This window comes from Tupaia chinensis, unplaced genomic scaffold, assembly GCF_000334495.1.
Source record: "Tupaia chinensis unplaced genomic scaffold, TupChi_1.0 Scaffold000695_1, whole genome shotgun sequence".
NCBI classification, from domain to species: Eukaryota; Metazoa; Chordata; class Mammalia; order Scandentia; family Tupaiidae; genus Tupaia; species Tupaia belangeri.
In genome coordinates this window covers 1,412,970-1,427,740 of record NW_006160218.1, presented here as the reverse complement: position 1 = coordinate 1,427,740, position 14,771 = coordinate 1,412,970, and positions in this window count along the sequence as shown.

The window sequence follows — 14,771 nt, the reverse complement described above, 5'->3', positions numbered from 1 at the left end:
GTCGTGGAGCTTGGAGTGGATGACTGCTAGCAGGTCACTGTCTTCTATCTGTCCCTAAATCCTTCCTGGAAACCAACGGCAAACACCTACAGGATGACTGAGCTCTCCTAAGCCCCTTTTAGTCTAAAACCACAGCATTCTGGTCCAAGAGTTTCAAACGCGAACTCCTAGACATCTGCCTGCTTTCTGTATCCGAAGTTTGTGGGAGAAGGGAATATTTCTAAGTTGAAATGCACAAAAAAAGACATAGCAATCATTGAGTTTAAGTGTCAGCTGTCCTAAAGAAACTGGCATGCTGGCAGCTCTGCTCTTGGAGATTAGGCAGAACTGACAAGAACGGCTTCCTGTCTCCCACACACTACTCTGACCTGATTCTCCTTTGCCAGCCTTCATTTCCCGTCAACAAATTCCTAACGACAACATGCACACGCAGATGAAGGCCGTTGTGGGAGAGACGGGCCAGGACAACCTGGCGGGTCCTCAGCAGTTGCTCGGTAATGATTCCTGACAGGGGTACCCTTCCATTGTCCTCAAAATATGGGCCTCTGGGAGATAAATTCTCTGAAGGCCTTTAAAAATAGGTGGTAAATGGAACTGGAGATAAATAAATAAGCTGGTAGATAATCTAAGTGGGTGAAGCCCTTCTCCAAGGCACCCTTCACTGCATCCATCACACAGTGACATTATAAATCTGTGTGCTTCGCAAGGCAATGACATGAAAAATTAGGCTGAACAAGCCACAGATGCACAATTTGTCAGCCTCAAAGGAAAGGTTAATGCAAGTTAAATATTGACATGTCAGCAATAAGGATTACGCCAATTATAAATTTACACCAACACGGCTGCACTTTAATGACTGTGGCACGGACGGGTCGACATGGGGTGGAAGAATGACAGCTGAAGAGAGCATCACAGAAATTAGAACTCAGCACACGTGGGCTTTGTAAGATCTCTCCTCATTTCTCTGTTTTATCCTTATGCTATCTAAGGTTCTCTAGAGTGACAGAGCTGACAGTTCATATACATGCATGCTTGCACACGTGTGTATATACACATACATGCTCATCTACATTATATATCCATATTTACGCACACAGAGTCACGTGGTGCGTAACAGTGGTGATACCTTCTGAGAGATGCATCTTCGGGTTTTGTTGTGTGAACATTGTAGAATGCAGTTATGTGAACCTCACTAAGCACAGGCTACACAGGGTGTCTATGAGGCCACCGTCATGTAGGCAGTCATCGTGGACTGAAATGTCACTGTGCGTAGACCCACGCACATACACAAGGGCTCGTCAACATGTTCATGGAAATGCACAGTATGGGAAAGACTATGCATGGATTTCAAATTTTTCTTTCACCCAGTAAACCTCATTTTAATTCTGTTTGTCCATACGTGTGTGGAAATCCTCTCCTGTATGAAGGAGATTCGCTTTACAGAATTGGCTTATGTGGTTATGGACCTGAGTCCCCAGATCTGCAGAGTCAGTAGGTTGGAGATCCAGAGAGCCGGTGGCACAGTTCCACTGCAAAGTCCAGCTGGGTTGAGACCCAGAAAAACCAATGTCTCATTTCAAATCAAAGGCACGAAGAAGCCAGTCTCCTAGTTCTGAAGCTGTCAGTAAGAAATGGTCTCACACCAGCAGGAGGGTCAACAAATTCTTCTACTCACTCAGGCTTTCCATCGATTGGATGAGGTCACCCACGTTAGGATGATGATCTGCACGTGACCTCATCCAAAAGCAGCTTCGCAGCAACACCCAGATAATGTTTAGTCAGATATCTGTGCCCCCCATCAAGCTGATAGTAAACTGATTATCACAACCTCATCTGAACCCCGGTGTGAGTAGACCTTGCACGTAACATTACGGGGACTTCCCAGATACCAAGTGCTGGGCTGAACGCTTCACCCGTCACCTCCTAAGAGGAGCACCATGGTCCTGTGAGGACACAGTGCGAAGGTGTGGGCAGGCCAGAAAGAAGGTCTCACTAGAAACCACCCCACCCTGATGGTATTGCATTGTCAAAAAAGTCATGACTCATTTTCGCATAGAAAAACAGAAAAACATATCATGAACCTCCTGACAGCCTAATACCTTGGTTTTGGGTTTCTGTCCCTGGAACTGTGAGACAATACGTTCCTGTTGTTTTAGCCACTCTGTGTGGTCTGTGGCATTTTGCTATGGCAGCCTGCATTGACGAATTCAAGGACACATCCATGGGCTGGCTCTGAGGCCAGGCGGGAAAGGCATTCCCGTCCCACGTAGCCAGCTGTGTGGTTCGAGTCTTGGGCCATCGCTTAACAAATATTCTGGATGCACGTGTGCGCCCAAAACCCAGAAAGGAGGAAGAAGTGGAGAAGGAGCTGTGGCATGACCACTTCCCCAGGGGATTAAGTTGAATCTTTTCCCTCTCTCTCTGTTTCTCTGTCTGTCTCTGATGAGCACACAGGACCTCTGGAAAGAAAAACAAAACAAAAAAGTATTGTTAAAAAGTATTCCCTATGCACAATGCTTTATTTATGTATTCCATTATGCTACAGGGCTGACCCTAAACTGAATTTTTATATTCTATGGTGCCATTAAAAAAAATCAAAGAAAAATATGTTCCAAAATATTAATGCTTCTCCCTCATGTTGGAATTATTAGTTATTTTAATTTATTCTTCTTTTCCCATTTCTATATTTTCATTTTACTTGTAATGACCCTGCATTCTTTTTTCTGATAAAAATAAAGACTAATAATAAATATTGGAGGAGAAATGTAAACAAGGAAATGACAAGGCTCTAGCCTGAATTTGAGCAGTAAGGGTAATGCACATCTCAAAGTCATGTCTGGGATCACATGACTTGGGCCAATGTGAAACTGAAGAAAGGGGTGGGAAATTCAGAGACTGTCCGTAACCCTGGATTTAGCAGAGTGGGTGATCTACCACTTGGACTCCCTCCTGAAGCAGTCATGTCCATCCTGCCTTGATCAAGACCAGCTCACGGGCAAACCCCACTGAGCCAGCCAGTCGGCATATTGGATAAGACAATGAGGCCCTTGTGTAAGAGCGGACTGGCTGGGGTAGTGAGAGGAACTCTGTAGAAATGAAACATACTTCCCAGAGCCGCCTTCAAAGTTGCACAGATAAAGTGAAATAAACAGAAAAGTGATAGAACTGAGATTTTTATTTGAACCAGAAAAAGACGAAAACAAATGTGAGTAAACAAACATCAGTGAAAATGAATTAGAAAACTCAAGATTAAAAAATGGAATTATCAGCATATAGTCAGTCTTCTGGTCTCTCTCTTGCCGTGTGTGTGTGTGTGTGTGTGTGTGTGTGTGTGTGTGTGTACATGTGCACATATGTATTCATTGGTGGAAGTAATATACAGAAAACGGGCTCACTATAAAGAGTTCTGTTTAGTACCCCAGGGACCTTCAATCCACCAAATGTTACATACATGAGTTCGGTTGTCATATTCAGTTCCATTTCATTTCCATTTTAATTGGAAAAGGTGCACTGGAGAACAGAAAAAGATGATAAGCCATCAGAGAAGTTATTAATTCCAGGAGTAAGGAAGATAATGTTTGTATTTGCCAGAGAAGAGGCAATTAAAGGGAGATTATGATTGAAGAGATAAGAGGCCAGGCATACCAAGCAGAGGCTCTAAATCGTGCGCTGGCATGACAGCAGTGAGAGGGGCAGGAAGTGCTGTGATTGGCTGTGATAAAACTTTCTAGGAATGTACGTCTGTCCTGTCATTTGTCTCATTTGATGGTATTATTCACACGAATAAATGATGGGACAATAAAAGCTTCGTGACAGTGGACACACTGATCATTATGTCCTGAGCTCTGATCTGTCGAATGCATTGACAATAATCAATCTGTGGCCTTACAATCCTAGTGATATAATAAAAATTATGATGAAGCTATACCTAGAGTAATAATGGGTGGTGGACTTCACAGTTTAACAAAAACATTCAGTATGGGGCGAGCAGGTGGCATAGTGGTTAAGGGAGCTGGAATCCCACATGGCCAACTGTGGTTTGAGTCCTGGACCCAGCAGCTTGCTTTCTCACTTTCTCTCTCTCTCTCTCTCTCTCTCTCTCTCTTCCTCTCTGGTAAAATTAAAATAAATAAGTAAAGTTATATAAAATAATTCTTAAAAAAACTCATATTCAATATGCCAGTCCATATCACTTCAACTTTCAATATATACTTTTATTTTAAAAGATTTTCTGAATTATAAGTGAAACTTGGGGACATACTAGCTAAGAGACTTTTATCCTGTTAAAATTTTGCTGTTCGCAAGTACCAAATCCAAGGAGACCAGATATTCTGCTGAGTGGCATAAGTGGCTCATCCATGGAATGGTTAGAAAGTGCATTCTTCTGGGCTCTGTCCACTTCAAATGTCAGGAAATAAACTGTGTATTCAAGTTTAAAACCTGAAATTTATTCTCCTAGATCAGGAAAGACCAGGAGTGCATTCTGGGACTCAAGCATGCCATCAGTTGAGTTTCCCTCACTCCTTGTCTCCGTTTACATCGCCTTCATGTCAGAAAGACTCTGGCCACTTGGGAAGCATATTGACTGCTGAGAGCAGGGACTTCATGTTCTCCCACATTTTGCAAACCCACTAGAAAGGCGACTTCCTCCTAATCACACACCGAGACTGGTCGTGTCAGCCCACGATGGCGTTCCTGGATCAGGTGGAGTGGCCGCCACTCACCAGCCAGCCTGGGTCACTGGCCATCTTGCAAGGCAAGATTTTGTCATCAGAAACTCCACAGGGTCCATAAAAGATCAGGGACATATTTCTTGATGGAATATAGATCTGGAGGAAAAGAAAACATGAAACACACACACACACACACACACACACAGCCAGCTACATTCCACTAGTAGAGGAAAGATACAGCTATAAAGAAATGCATTTGGGGGCTAGCATGGTGGTTAAGGTGGCTGGATTCCATATGGCCAACTCCGCGGTTTGAATCCTGGACCCAGCTTCTTGAAAAACATACTGGGCATGTATGTGTGCGTGGCCAAGATCCCAAGAGAAGAATTAAGGAGAAGGAAATGTGGTATGGCCATCACCCTTGAGAGCGCTTTCTCACTTTCTGTTACACCACTGAGAGGCGCTGCCATTTTGTATTACTCCCATCTAACAACTCCGATAAGTCTCTGCTTACTCTGTCTGGATTTCAATGTCACGGATCTTCAGGGACATAACATCTTCAGTTCACATGCATGTATACACACATACACACAGATATGTACCGTATACAAACTTCCCAGAATCAAAATGGCATCAGATTTCTCAACAGTAAAATGAATAGAGCAAAATGAGCAGTGTTTCCAAAAATCTGAGGAAAAGTCATTTTCAACATATGCAAGTATAACTAGCTGATGAAATGTGCAGAAATAACAGGGATTGCTCATGGTACTTTAAAAAGTTGGTAGAAAAGTTGAGACCAGCAGTTGGCCTAATGGCTATGTCGCTGGACTACCATGTAGTCAACCACGGTTCAAGTCCCGGACCTGGTGGCTTAAACTCATGCCAGGTGCATGTGCGTGCGTGCCCAAGATCCTGAGAGGAGAATGGAAGAGAAGGGATTGAGGCATGGCCATCCCCCCTGGGGGGTGATTTGTCGCTTTCTGTCTCTCTCTGTCTTTCTGGTGAGCACATGCGCCCTATAACAAAAACCTCTCCAAAAAATAAAAAAGTTAGTAGAAAAATCAAATTGCATATGACTCCAGATGTACTTACATCTGTAAGTAACTTCACACATCGGATCATCTGCCTAGCCCCAGCGTCGTCTGAGTTCATTGCTACTGTACGTGTTTTCTGAAAATGGGGTGTTATAGCTAAAGGTGAGGTGCTCAGGTAGGAAGTGCTTTGTTAGAGTATTGAAGACCTTACCAAGGAAGTCGACAGAGACGGGAAGAAGCAGTGTGCCTGCTGCTTAGGGAACTGCTAAACATAGTGGACAAGTGTCACGAAGGAGGAGAAGAGATTGCAGTTCAGTATACCCCTGGAGACTGGGTCTTGTAAAATGAAGGAAGAAAGTTATCTACTGGGAGATTAAAAGCAGATAAAGATGACGAGAGCCTCTAGATTCAGGTGTCGTAAAAGCGAGTAGACATTTAGACCTGTAGTGCGGAAAAAATACAAAAGTAGGGCTATCGTTCTGCCTACAGTCCATACTACAGAAACGACGATGAGAACTATGGCCTTGATCAATCCAGAAAAAAGGGGGGAAGAGCTTCCTGAGCTCTTGACAGTATTGGCATGGCGGGTTCTTTATTTTCCTAGTCAGGCAGTGACGGTTCGATAAATATTGTTGTTGTTGATCCATTGCTTTTTGAGTGCCAGGGCTGTGTCGTGTCCGATAATACAAAGTGAACATGCAAGAGTGATTTATATTTTCATGATTGCTTGATGTATAACTAAACAGGATGTCTAGCTACATATGCAAATGAATTGGTTGGACTGGTCTCCCTTTTCAAATGACCTCTGTTTTGTATTCATCTCCCACCTGTACTCTTGATTTACCTGAGGATTTAACTGTGTACAGTATTGGGCTTACATGAAGTGGGGTGAATTTTAATGAAAATCATTTACCATCTCCAGGACTTAGCCAATGCGTACAAGTCAGTCTTATTCTCTTGCAAAATTCTTATGTTGCAATGGGGTTATATCAACTAAAATAAGGACTTCTAGCTCAACATTAAGAACATATCAGTGGCAAAATATAATCTGGTTGATACAGATGACCGATCTTAAAAATGATAACTGTTTCTTTCTTAAGAGAGATTTTTGCTATAAGGTGTATGTGCTTGCCAGAGAGACAGAGAGAGAGAGAGAAAGTGATAAATCACCCCCAGGAGGTATGGCCATGCCTCAATCCCTTCTCCATTCTCCCCTTGGAATTCTGGGAATGCACACACATGCACCTGGCATGAGTTTTAAACCACCGGGTCCAGGACTTGAAGGTGGGAGGCCAGTGATGTAACCATTACAACATCTGCTGTCTCCAAAATGATGACTATTTCTAAGCATTTTTTAACAAAAATAGTAATAATAGCAATAATAAAGTGATTTATTGAGCCCTACTGAGCACCAAGGTTTTGTTTTAATTGCCAGAGGGTGTGTGTGCTCACCAGAGAGGGACAGAGAGCAAAAGAGAGGGAGGAAGAAAGTACACTTCCATGGGGCGTGGCCCTGCTGCAATCTTCCGTCCTCCATTTCTCAGTCTTATCGGGATTTGGGCACACACACACCTGGGTCTTGTTTGTGTGTCTTCTGACCACCAGGGCTAGGATTTGAACACAGTGGACCATGCAGTCTTGCTCATCTTAATCACTAGGCCATGGGGCTAGTTCTACCAAGTTCTTTGGAGTTTTTATACACTTGATTTAATTTTTTGCTAAAACTCATCTGGTTTCTCTACTTTAGGAACATGAAAATTAAAATGAGAAGACTGCATAAGCATGGCTCTGTGAAAATGTAGGCAGATAGCTGGCATGTACAGAAGCATGAAATGATAACAGTTTTTTCCCTCAAATTTATTGTGTTTATCCTTTAATCTCATGCTTAGCTGTCTTTAAAGGTTATATTTGGGTTGCAATTCCCTAATCTATCACAAAAGAATTAAACAAATATGACATTATCCAGATAAAAATTTCAAAGCCAGTTTTTCAATAATATGCCATGCTAACCCTAAAATTAGAGTCACCATTCACTGTCAAAGTATAGAGACAAGACTAGCACCTCAGGGAAAACTTAGTATATATTATACAGTACAGAACAGAGTGTCGGAGAACTTACAAAGTAATGAATGGTGTAACTAATAGCTGCTGAGAAGTTTCTCCTGTGTTGAGTATAGTATTTCACAAAATAATGATTTAATCTTCGTCATAACTCTAACCATCTACTATTTAGGGTATGCTCTTATGCACATAGACTTAACAATCATAATAACTGGGAACCAGCAGTTAGCGTAATGGCTATGTCGCTGGACTCCCACGTAGTCGACTGCGGTTCGTGTCCCGGACCCGGTGGCTTAAAACTCACGCCGGGCGCGTGTGCGTGCGTGCCCAAGATCCCGAGAGGAGAATGGAGGAGAAGGGATTGCGGCGTGACCATCTCCCCTGAGGGGTGATTTCTCGCTTTCTGTCTCTATGTCTCTCTCTGTCTGTCTGGCAAGCGCACGCGCCCTACAGTGAAAATCTCTCCAAAAAAAACCCAAAAACAATCATAATAACTCAACATAACTGAACCTCTACTCTTGTTCGAACAGTATTACTGGACCGGTAAAATTCAGGGAGGTCAATTGTCTGGTCATGCAGTTGCTCAGGGACTCACGAATGTAGACTTTCTATCTTCAAAAGATGACATCCGCTGTCCCTCATGGGGTCACCTCCATGATAGTCAGAGGAGAAGAACCTCGGAGGAGAGTTGTGTGGGAGGTGTATACGGACAAGCAGGGAAATAGCACCCGTCTCTTGGGTGTACATTCCCGTGGTTGTACTAAACTATCAGCAATGTAGGAAAGACAGCCATGGGGCATAACCACTTCCGAGCAACATCCTCCTTTATGGAAAGGGAGTGTGCCTTTGCAGAACTAGCTAGCTATTTCTGACACACAAGAGCACAAGCGATTCTATTGTTCATATAAGGAAACCAAGCATCAAAGATATTAACTTGTCTTCAAATGTAGCAGAAATAGAGACTTCTGTCTTAGCAGTGCTAACCTAATCCTGAATTTGAACTTCACTTGGCCACCTTAGGTTACATACATATTTTTAATAAAAGAAAATAAAATTAAAACAACAACAAAATAGACACCAGGATACCTTTTTATTGGCTCGGCTTCGGTCATTGTCATGTTCTCCAAAGCGGGAAATGGAACTCTGCTTGAACTAAATCATTCAACAAATGCTCATTGGTAGGAATGAAGCACCTATCAGATGTCAGTCAGGTACCACGTGTTGGGAGTATAGCAGCGTCTACACTAAGCTCCTTCCGCTATGATGAGCAAGATTAGGGGACAATCCAATCACCAAGTTGATTATAAATTGCTATTTGAAGAAAAGGGAGTGGATGTTCTGTCAGAAAAGGGAAAACCAATGGGCATTGCGGGTAGGCGGGCCTTGAGAAGACAATCATTCACTCATTCATTGAACACACTGCGGTTGGGCCTCTCCTCTCTAGAGAAAGGTGGCACTTTCCTTTAGTTTCCTCAGCAAACCCTTCGGCCCCTTAAATCTACTCATTTATATGCATGGCTAAGGATAAAAAGGTGAAGAAGAAAAAGAAATCTGCAATTCTTATGACTACGATTCCTCCCCAAAATATATTCTAGCCAACCAACCAACCAACCAACCAACCTATGAACGAATCAATAGCGGAAAATCAGTATGATTCCGCTGAAAAGTTTGCTAGACAAAAGTAAATATTAGAAACATGATAGGAAAAAAGGAGGTAATACTCTCCAATTTCAGTAACAGAAACACAAAATAAGACCTTCATGAAATACTGTTTGGGACCTTAGGATAAATGGGCAAAATTTAAGGAGTGTAACTCGACCAAAGTTGGCAGATTGCCAGGAGTAACTCTCGCCTGGTCCTGACAGAAACAGAAGGTCATATATCTACTTTGGAGAACAATCCAGAATTTCTTGTGAAAACGGTCATATACATGCCTTAGACCTGGCTGTTCCAGTCACATACACAGTTTAGAATTAGCCCTAGAGAAAGCCGTGTATACGGGACAAGGACGCATGTCAAGGATGACAGGTAGTGTTCTATACATACATGACTTCTGTGGGGCGGTGGATTCAGGGTCTTCTTTTCTGCCTATGTGCCTTGCCATCTGTTGATGTGACATATTCTGTACTATCAAGTATCGAATTATTTAAAACATTAAAAAGTCATGACATACGAGGAGCATAAATAATACTCTGAAGAAATGCAGAACAGAATATCATTGCAATATTATGTAAGGGTTGTGAGTGCGGGAAATTCTTGCCTGTGTGGTAGCATTTTTAATAGTCCCTGAAGGGTGTATTATTCATTATTTATACCGTGGTTTATTTTTCAAAGGACTTAAAACTGCTTATAAAATTTTCTATGAAACAAAATTTTAAAATAACACGGTGTAAGAAACAGGTGTGTGTTTTGTTTTTTAAATGAGTTTTTGAAAAAAAGAAAAGTTAACACTAGCAAAGTCAGTGTATAGTGTTCAATTCTTATTTAGGGAGCAGGTTGCCCATTTCCTCCAACCAAACAGAGGCAATAATGCTATTAGTTACGGAAGCGTCGGTGTAAGTCTAAAAGGGGGAAGCCAGGCATTTTCCTGTTGTCGATCATTGGCTGTGTTTTGTTGTTCCTGGCACTATTTTCTTAAAAGGAGAAACTATCAGAAGTGACAGTAAAGGTCATCTTATCCAAAAGAACAGAATGAAGTTGCCAAGGTAAAAACAAACAAGTAAACAAGTAAGTAAGTGGTGGATGTAAAAGAGGAATTTCATCTAACTTCACCACAGACGCCATGGATACCTGTTACGTGCCGATCCAGGCCCACAGAAGGTGTAACACGAAACATAAGCCTTGCTGCACAGTGTGGACTGGCAGGGCTTGTGATGTGGCAGTGCAGGTTCCCCGTCTGCAAGTCTGCACTGAGAGCCAGTGGTGCCCTCGGCGCAGCACCGTCCGGGCGGGGGATGTTGGTAACGGGGAAGGCACGCGTGTGCGGGGCAGGACAGTGACTGAGAGGCAGTGGTGCCCTTGGCGCAGCACCGTCCGGGCGGGGGATGTTGGTAACGGGGAAGGCACGCGTGTGCGGGGCAGGACAGTGACTGAGAGCCAGTGGTGCCCTCGGCGCAGCACCGTCCGGGCGGGGGATGTTGGTAACGGGGAAGGCACGCGTGTGCGGGGCAGGACACTGACCGGGACCACACTGAGAGGCAGTGGTGTCCTCGGTGCAGCACCGTCTGGGCGGGGGATGTTGGTAACAGGGAAGGCACGCGTGTGCGGGGCAGGACAGTGACTGAGAGCCAGTGGTGCCCTCGGTGCAGCACTGTCCTGGCGGGGGATGTTGGTAACGGGGAAGGCACACGTGTGCAGGGCAGGACACTGACCGGGACCACACTGTGGCAGTACTGCCCTCCGTGTTCAGTACCCAGAAGCATCAGCACCCCACAAAACTTGTAATGAATCAGCATCACCCCACGTTTTTGACCTGAAAACCGCATGGATGCGGTGTAGATACCCGTGTTTTAACAAGTCTTCCGGGTGGTTCTGACACAGGCTGGTGCCGAAGTCCGGCTTGTAGAGGATACGTAGAAAAGGGCCTCTGCTGGAATTGTTGGTCCTACATCTCCTGTACGTTCCCAAGCTCCTCTCTCAGGGACCAGGGTAGTTTCTGCTGTCACTCAGAAGTGGGGCTATGCGACAGCTGGCAGCTGGTATGGTGGTTAAGGCACTGGACTCCCTCCTGTCCAACCACAGTTCAAGGCCTGGACCTGGCAGCTTGCTTTCTCACTTTCCCTCTCTGGTCCAATTAAGTAATAATAATAAATAAAATTTAATAAATAATTTTTTAAGTGATAGAACAAAGAGGGTCAGCAGGTAGCGTGGTGGTTAAGAGCGCTGGATTCCCACATGGCTGACCGTGGTTCAAGTCCTAGACCTTGTGGCTTACTTTCTCACCTTCTCTCTCTCTCTCACTCCGTCCCTCTCTGGTCAAATTAAAATAAAAGTAAATAAATAAATTAAATTAATATAGTTAAAAAATAATTCTTTAAAAAAGAAGAAAAGAAGTGGGACGATATGTCAAAGCAGGTATCCCCAGCCACCAGGGCACTCCAATCTGGAAAGAAAATTCTCAAGCAGATTTCTTGAACTCAGTGATTCTGACATATTGGTACTGGATAATTCAGTTTCAGGATATTTTTGTAGCACTCTCTACCACTGGATATCAGGACCACTATTCCCCAAGTAAGACCAAAAATAGCTTCAAACTCTGGCACACACTTGTTGGGGAGAAATCGCGCCCTGCTGAGAACCGTACTACGGCATCTTCAAACTGTGATGTGTGACTAAAACAGGGCGTCCCGTCCCTGGGTGCTCTCACTCACGTCTCGGGTGGTAGCAGTATTCCTCCCAGGGGGAGTTTGGACACGGCTCTCTTCTGAAGGACTAGGGTGTGCTAGCTCATGCTGTGATGAAGACGACCATGGAACGATCGCAATACAAGGAGAAAATGTAATTATGGCTCTTAACTGGAAAACCCTCAAATGAGCCTCTTCCAGAATAATCCAGAAACTTAAGATGTGAATTCCAGAACGGTTTCAAGATAAAAAAGAGACCCCTCTGTTAAAGGCATCAAAAAATTGATAAGCAATTTTTAGAAAGGTTTGGATAATGGCTGTCTTTAAATCTGTATATGATGATTTTAAGAGTTTATTAAACATCGGGAACCAGCAGTTAGCGTAATGGCTATGTCGCTGGACTCCCACATAGTCTACTGCGGTTTGCGTCTGGACCCAGTGGCTTAAAACTCATGCCGGGCGCATGTGCGTGCATGCCCAAGATCCCGAGAGGAGAATGGAGAAGAAGGGATTGTAGCGTGACCATCCCCCATGGAGGGTGATTTCTCGCTTTCTGTCTCTAATGTCTCTCTCTGTCTGTCTGTCTGGCAAGCACACGTGCCCTATAGCAAAAATCTCTCCAAAAAAAAAAAGAAGAGAGAGAGTTTATTAAACATTCATATTCCTGGACCTTCCTCCCAGTTATTCTGACTTAGTAGGCCCAACTGGGAGCCCAGGAAACAGTAATAAGAATCCCGGATCCAGGGTGGTTGGGAGGCAGGTTTGAGTGAGACCTCCACATTAAGAAGCGCACTGCATCAGGAAAGCTGAGCTTCCTCCCTGATTAAGGAACACTTCCCTTACAAATGCAGGCTTTATTTATTTTAAAGGAAGAATTATTTACTTAATTTTATTTATTATTATAGTTACTTTTTCCTACGCTATGGGCCATGTGTATACACATACAAGGGAACTTCAAAGAGTTCATGGAAAAATGGAATTACACCACAAACTTATTTTGGTGCAAAACAGTTTGAAATCCATGCATAGTTTGTCATAATGTGCATTTTTTAAAACTTTTTGAAGACCTTGTGTATATGCAGACAAGCTGACCTAAAATTCTCTAGACATCTACTGTGGATAAACAAACATTCACGTTTCTACTTCGGAGCCGTGCGGTTAAAGGATAGAATGCGCTCAGATCTGATGTAATGCAGTTTTCTAATCTTCAAATACAATCCGTTTTCTGACAGATACACACCTAATATAGCTTTTTTATTATTATTTTTGGCAGGGAAAGAAACTCTACCCCACAATAGTAAATATGAAGACCTGAAATAAATATTAACTACATATGTATAGACGTATTTTTGGAAGTGTATCTTTAAATTGAGAAAGTTCGGTAGTTCTTTTCCTGCCAAAAATCTCTAGAGCATTGTAAAATTCTTATCATTACAGCAGCTCTGTGAAGAAGAAATGTACAAAAATTTCCAGGCAGTATCGTCACGGAATTGGAAGACTGGTAATTTCAACATTTTTGCAAGTTTCTGAAATAACAAACATAAGCAGAAACCTCCTGAGAAAAAGAAATTTTGTGGGAGACTATGTCATCAAAACTCGACTTTGAGAAAGTGCATGTATAGAGAACTAAACAACTTTCGACACTTGGCATAAGGCTGTTGATACAAAATCGTACCCACGACAGCAGCCTCCGGGCCAGGGATTCACGTGGAGTCCAGAGACGGGTGCATATTGAGAGTGGGACCAAGCAATGAAAGAGAATCAAGACCAAAGCCCTTTCGGAAACATTCCCTGCTAATTATTCCCTAATTATTTAATATCGCTGTTGTACAATGGGGCTACTATTATCGTGGTGGAAAGAAAATTCTTCCTCACGGAGAACTGGTCCAAACACTGTAGAATGTCAATCTCTCTACCTCCTACCCACAGTTTCAGGAGTGCCTCCACAGTGAGTGTTCCATCGGCCAGGGAAAGTGCCCCTACCTGAAATGATCCTTATCAGACTGAACAGACCCAGCACAGAACTACCAGTTTCTATTATCTGTGCTCTGTTCATTGATAAAATGTGTGATGAGATACTTACTGAAAAACTTACAGTACTTCTCCCATGAGATGTGTCCAATTAGTCTGGTTTGAACTAACAACATCTGAAGAAAAGAAAGCTTTCTGGTATAATTAAGAAGTACCTGAGACCCATTATTCCACCAGTACTTGTAGTGGAAGCTCAGGAGCATCCTGAAGCTGCCCCATGTGAGTAAACAAGCCCCTCCTCTCCCTCCCGCCCTGAGGATGGACCTGCAGAGAGCCACCATGCATTCGGTATTACTCCCTTGTGAAGCACTAGCAGCGTTCATCATCATCTTCTTCATTTAGCTCCAGGGGTTGAAGAGAGACCATTTCAGTGCAGGATTTCTGTCCGTCCAATTTGTTGACAATGTCAGTTCCCAGTTTCACTTACATCACTTGTAACCCTCAGCTGACTGTTGGTATAGTATGATAACCATGACGTGGCATGGACCTCAGGCAGCTCATTTTCCAGTGGGGCGAATGCACACGAGACTAACAGATCGCAGTAAGAATGCGATCTCGGTAAAAGCGCTGACAGCAACGTGGAGAGCAGACTACCCCATCACACACTGAAACAGTATTTAAACAGCTCA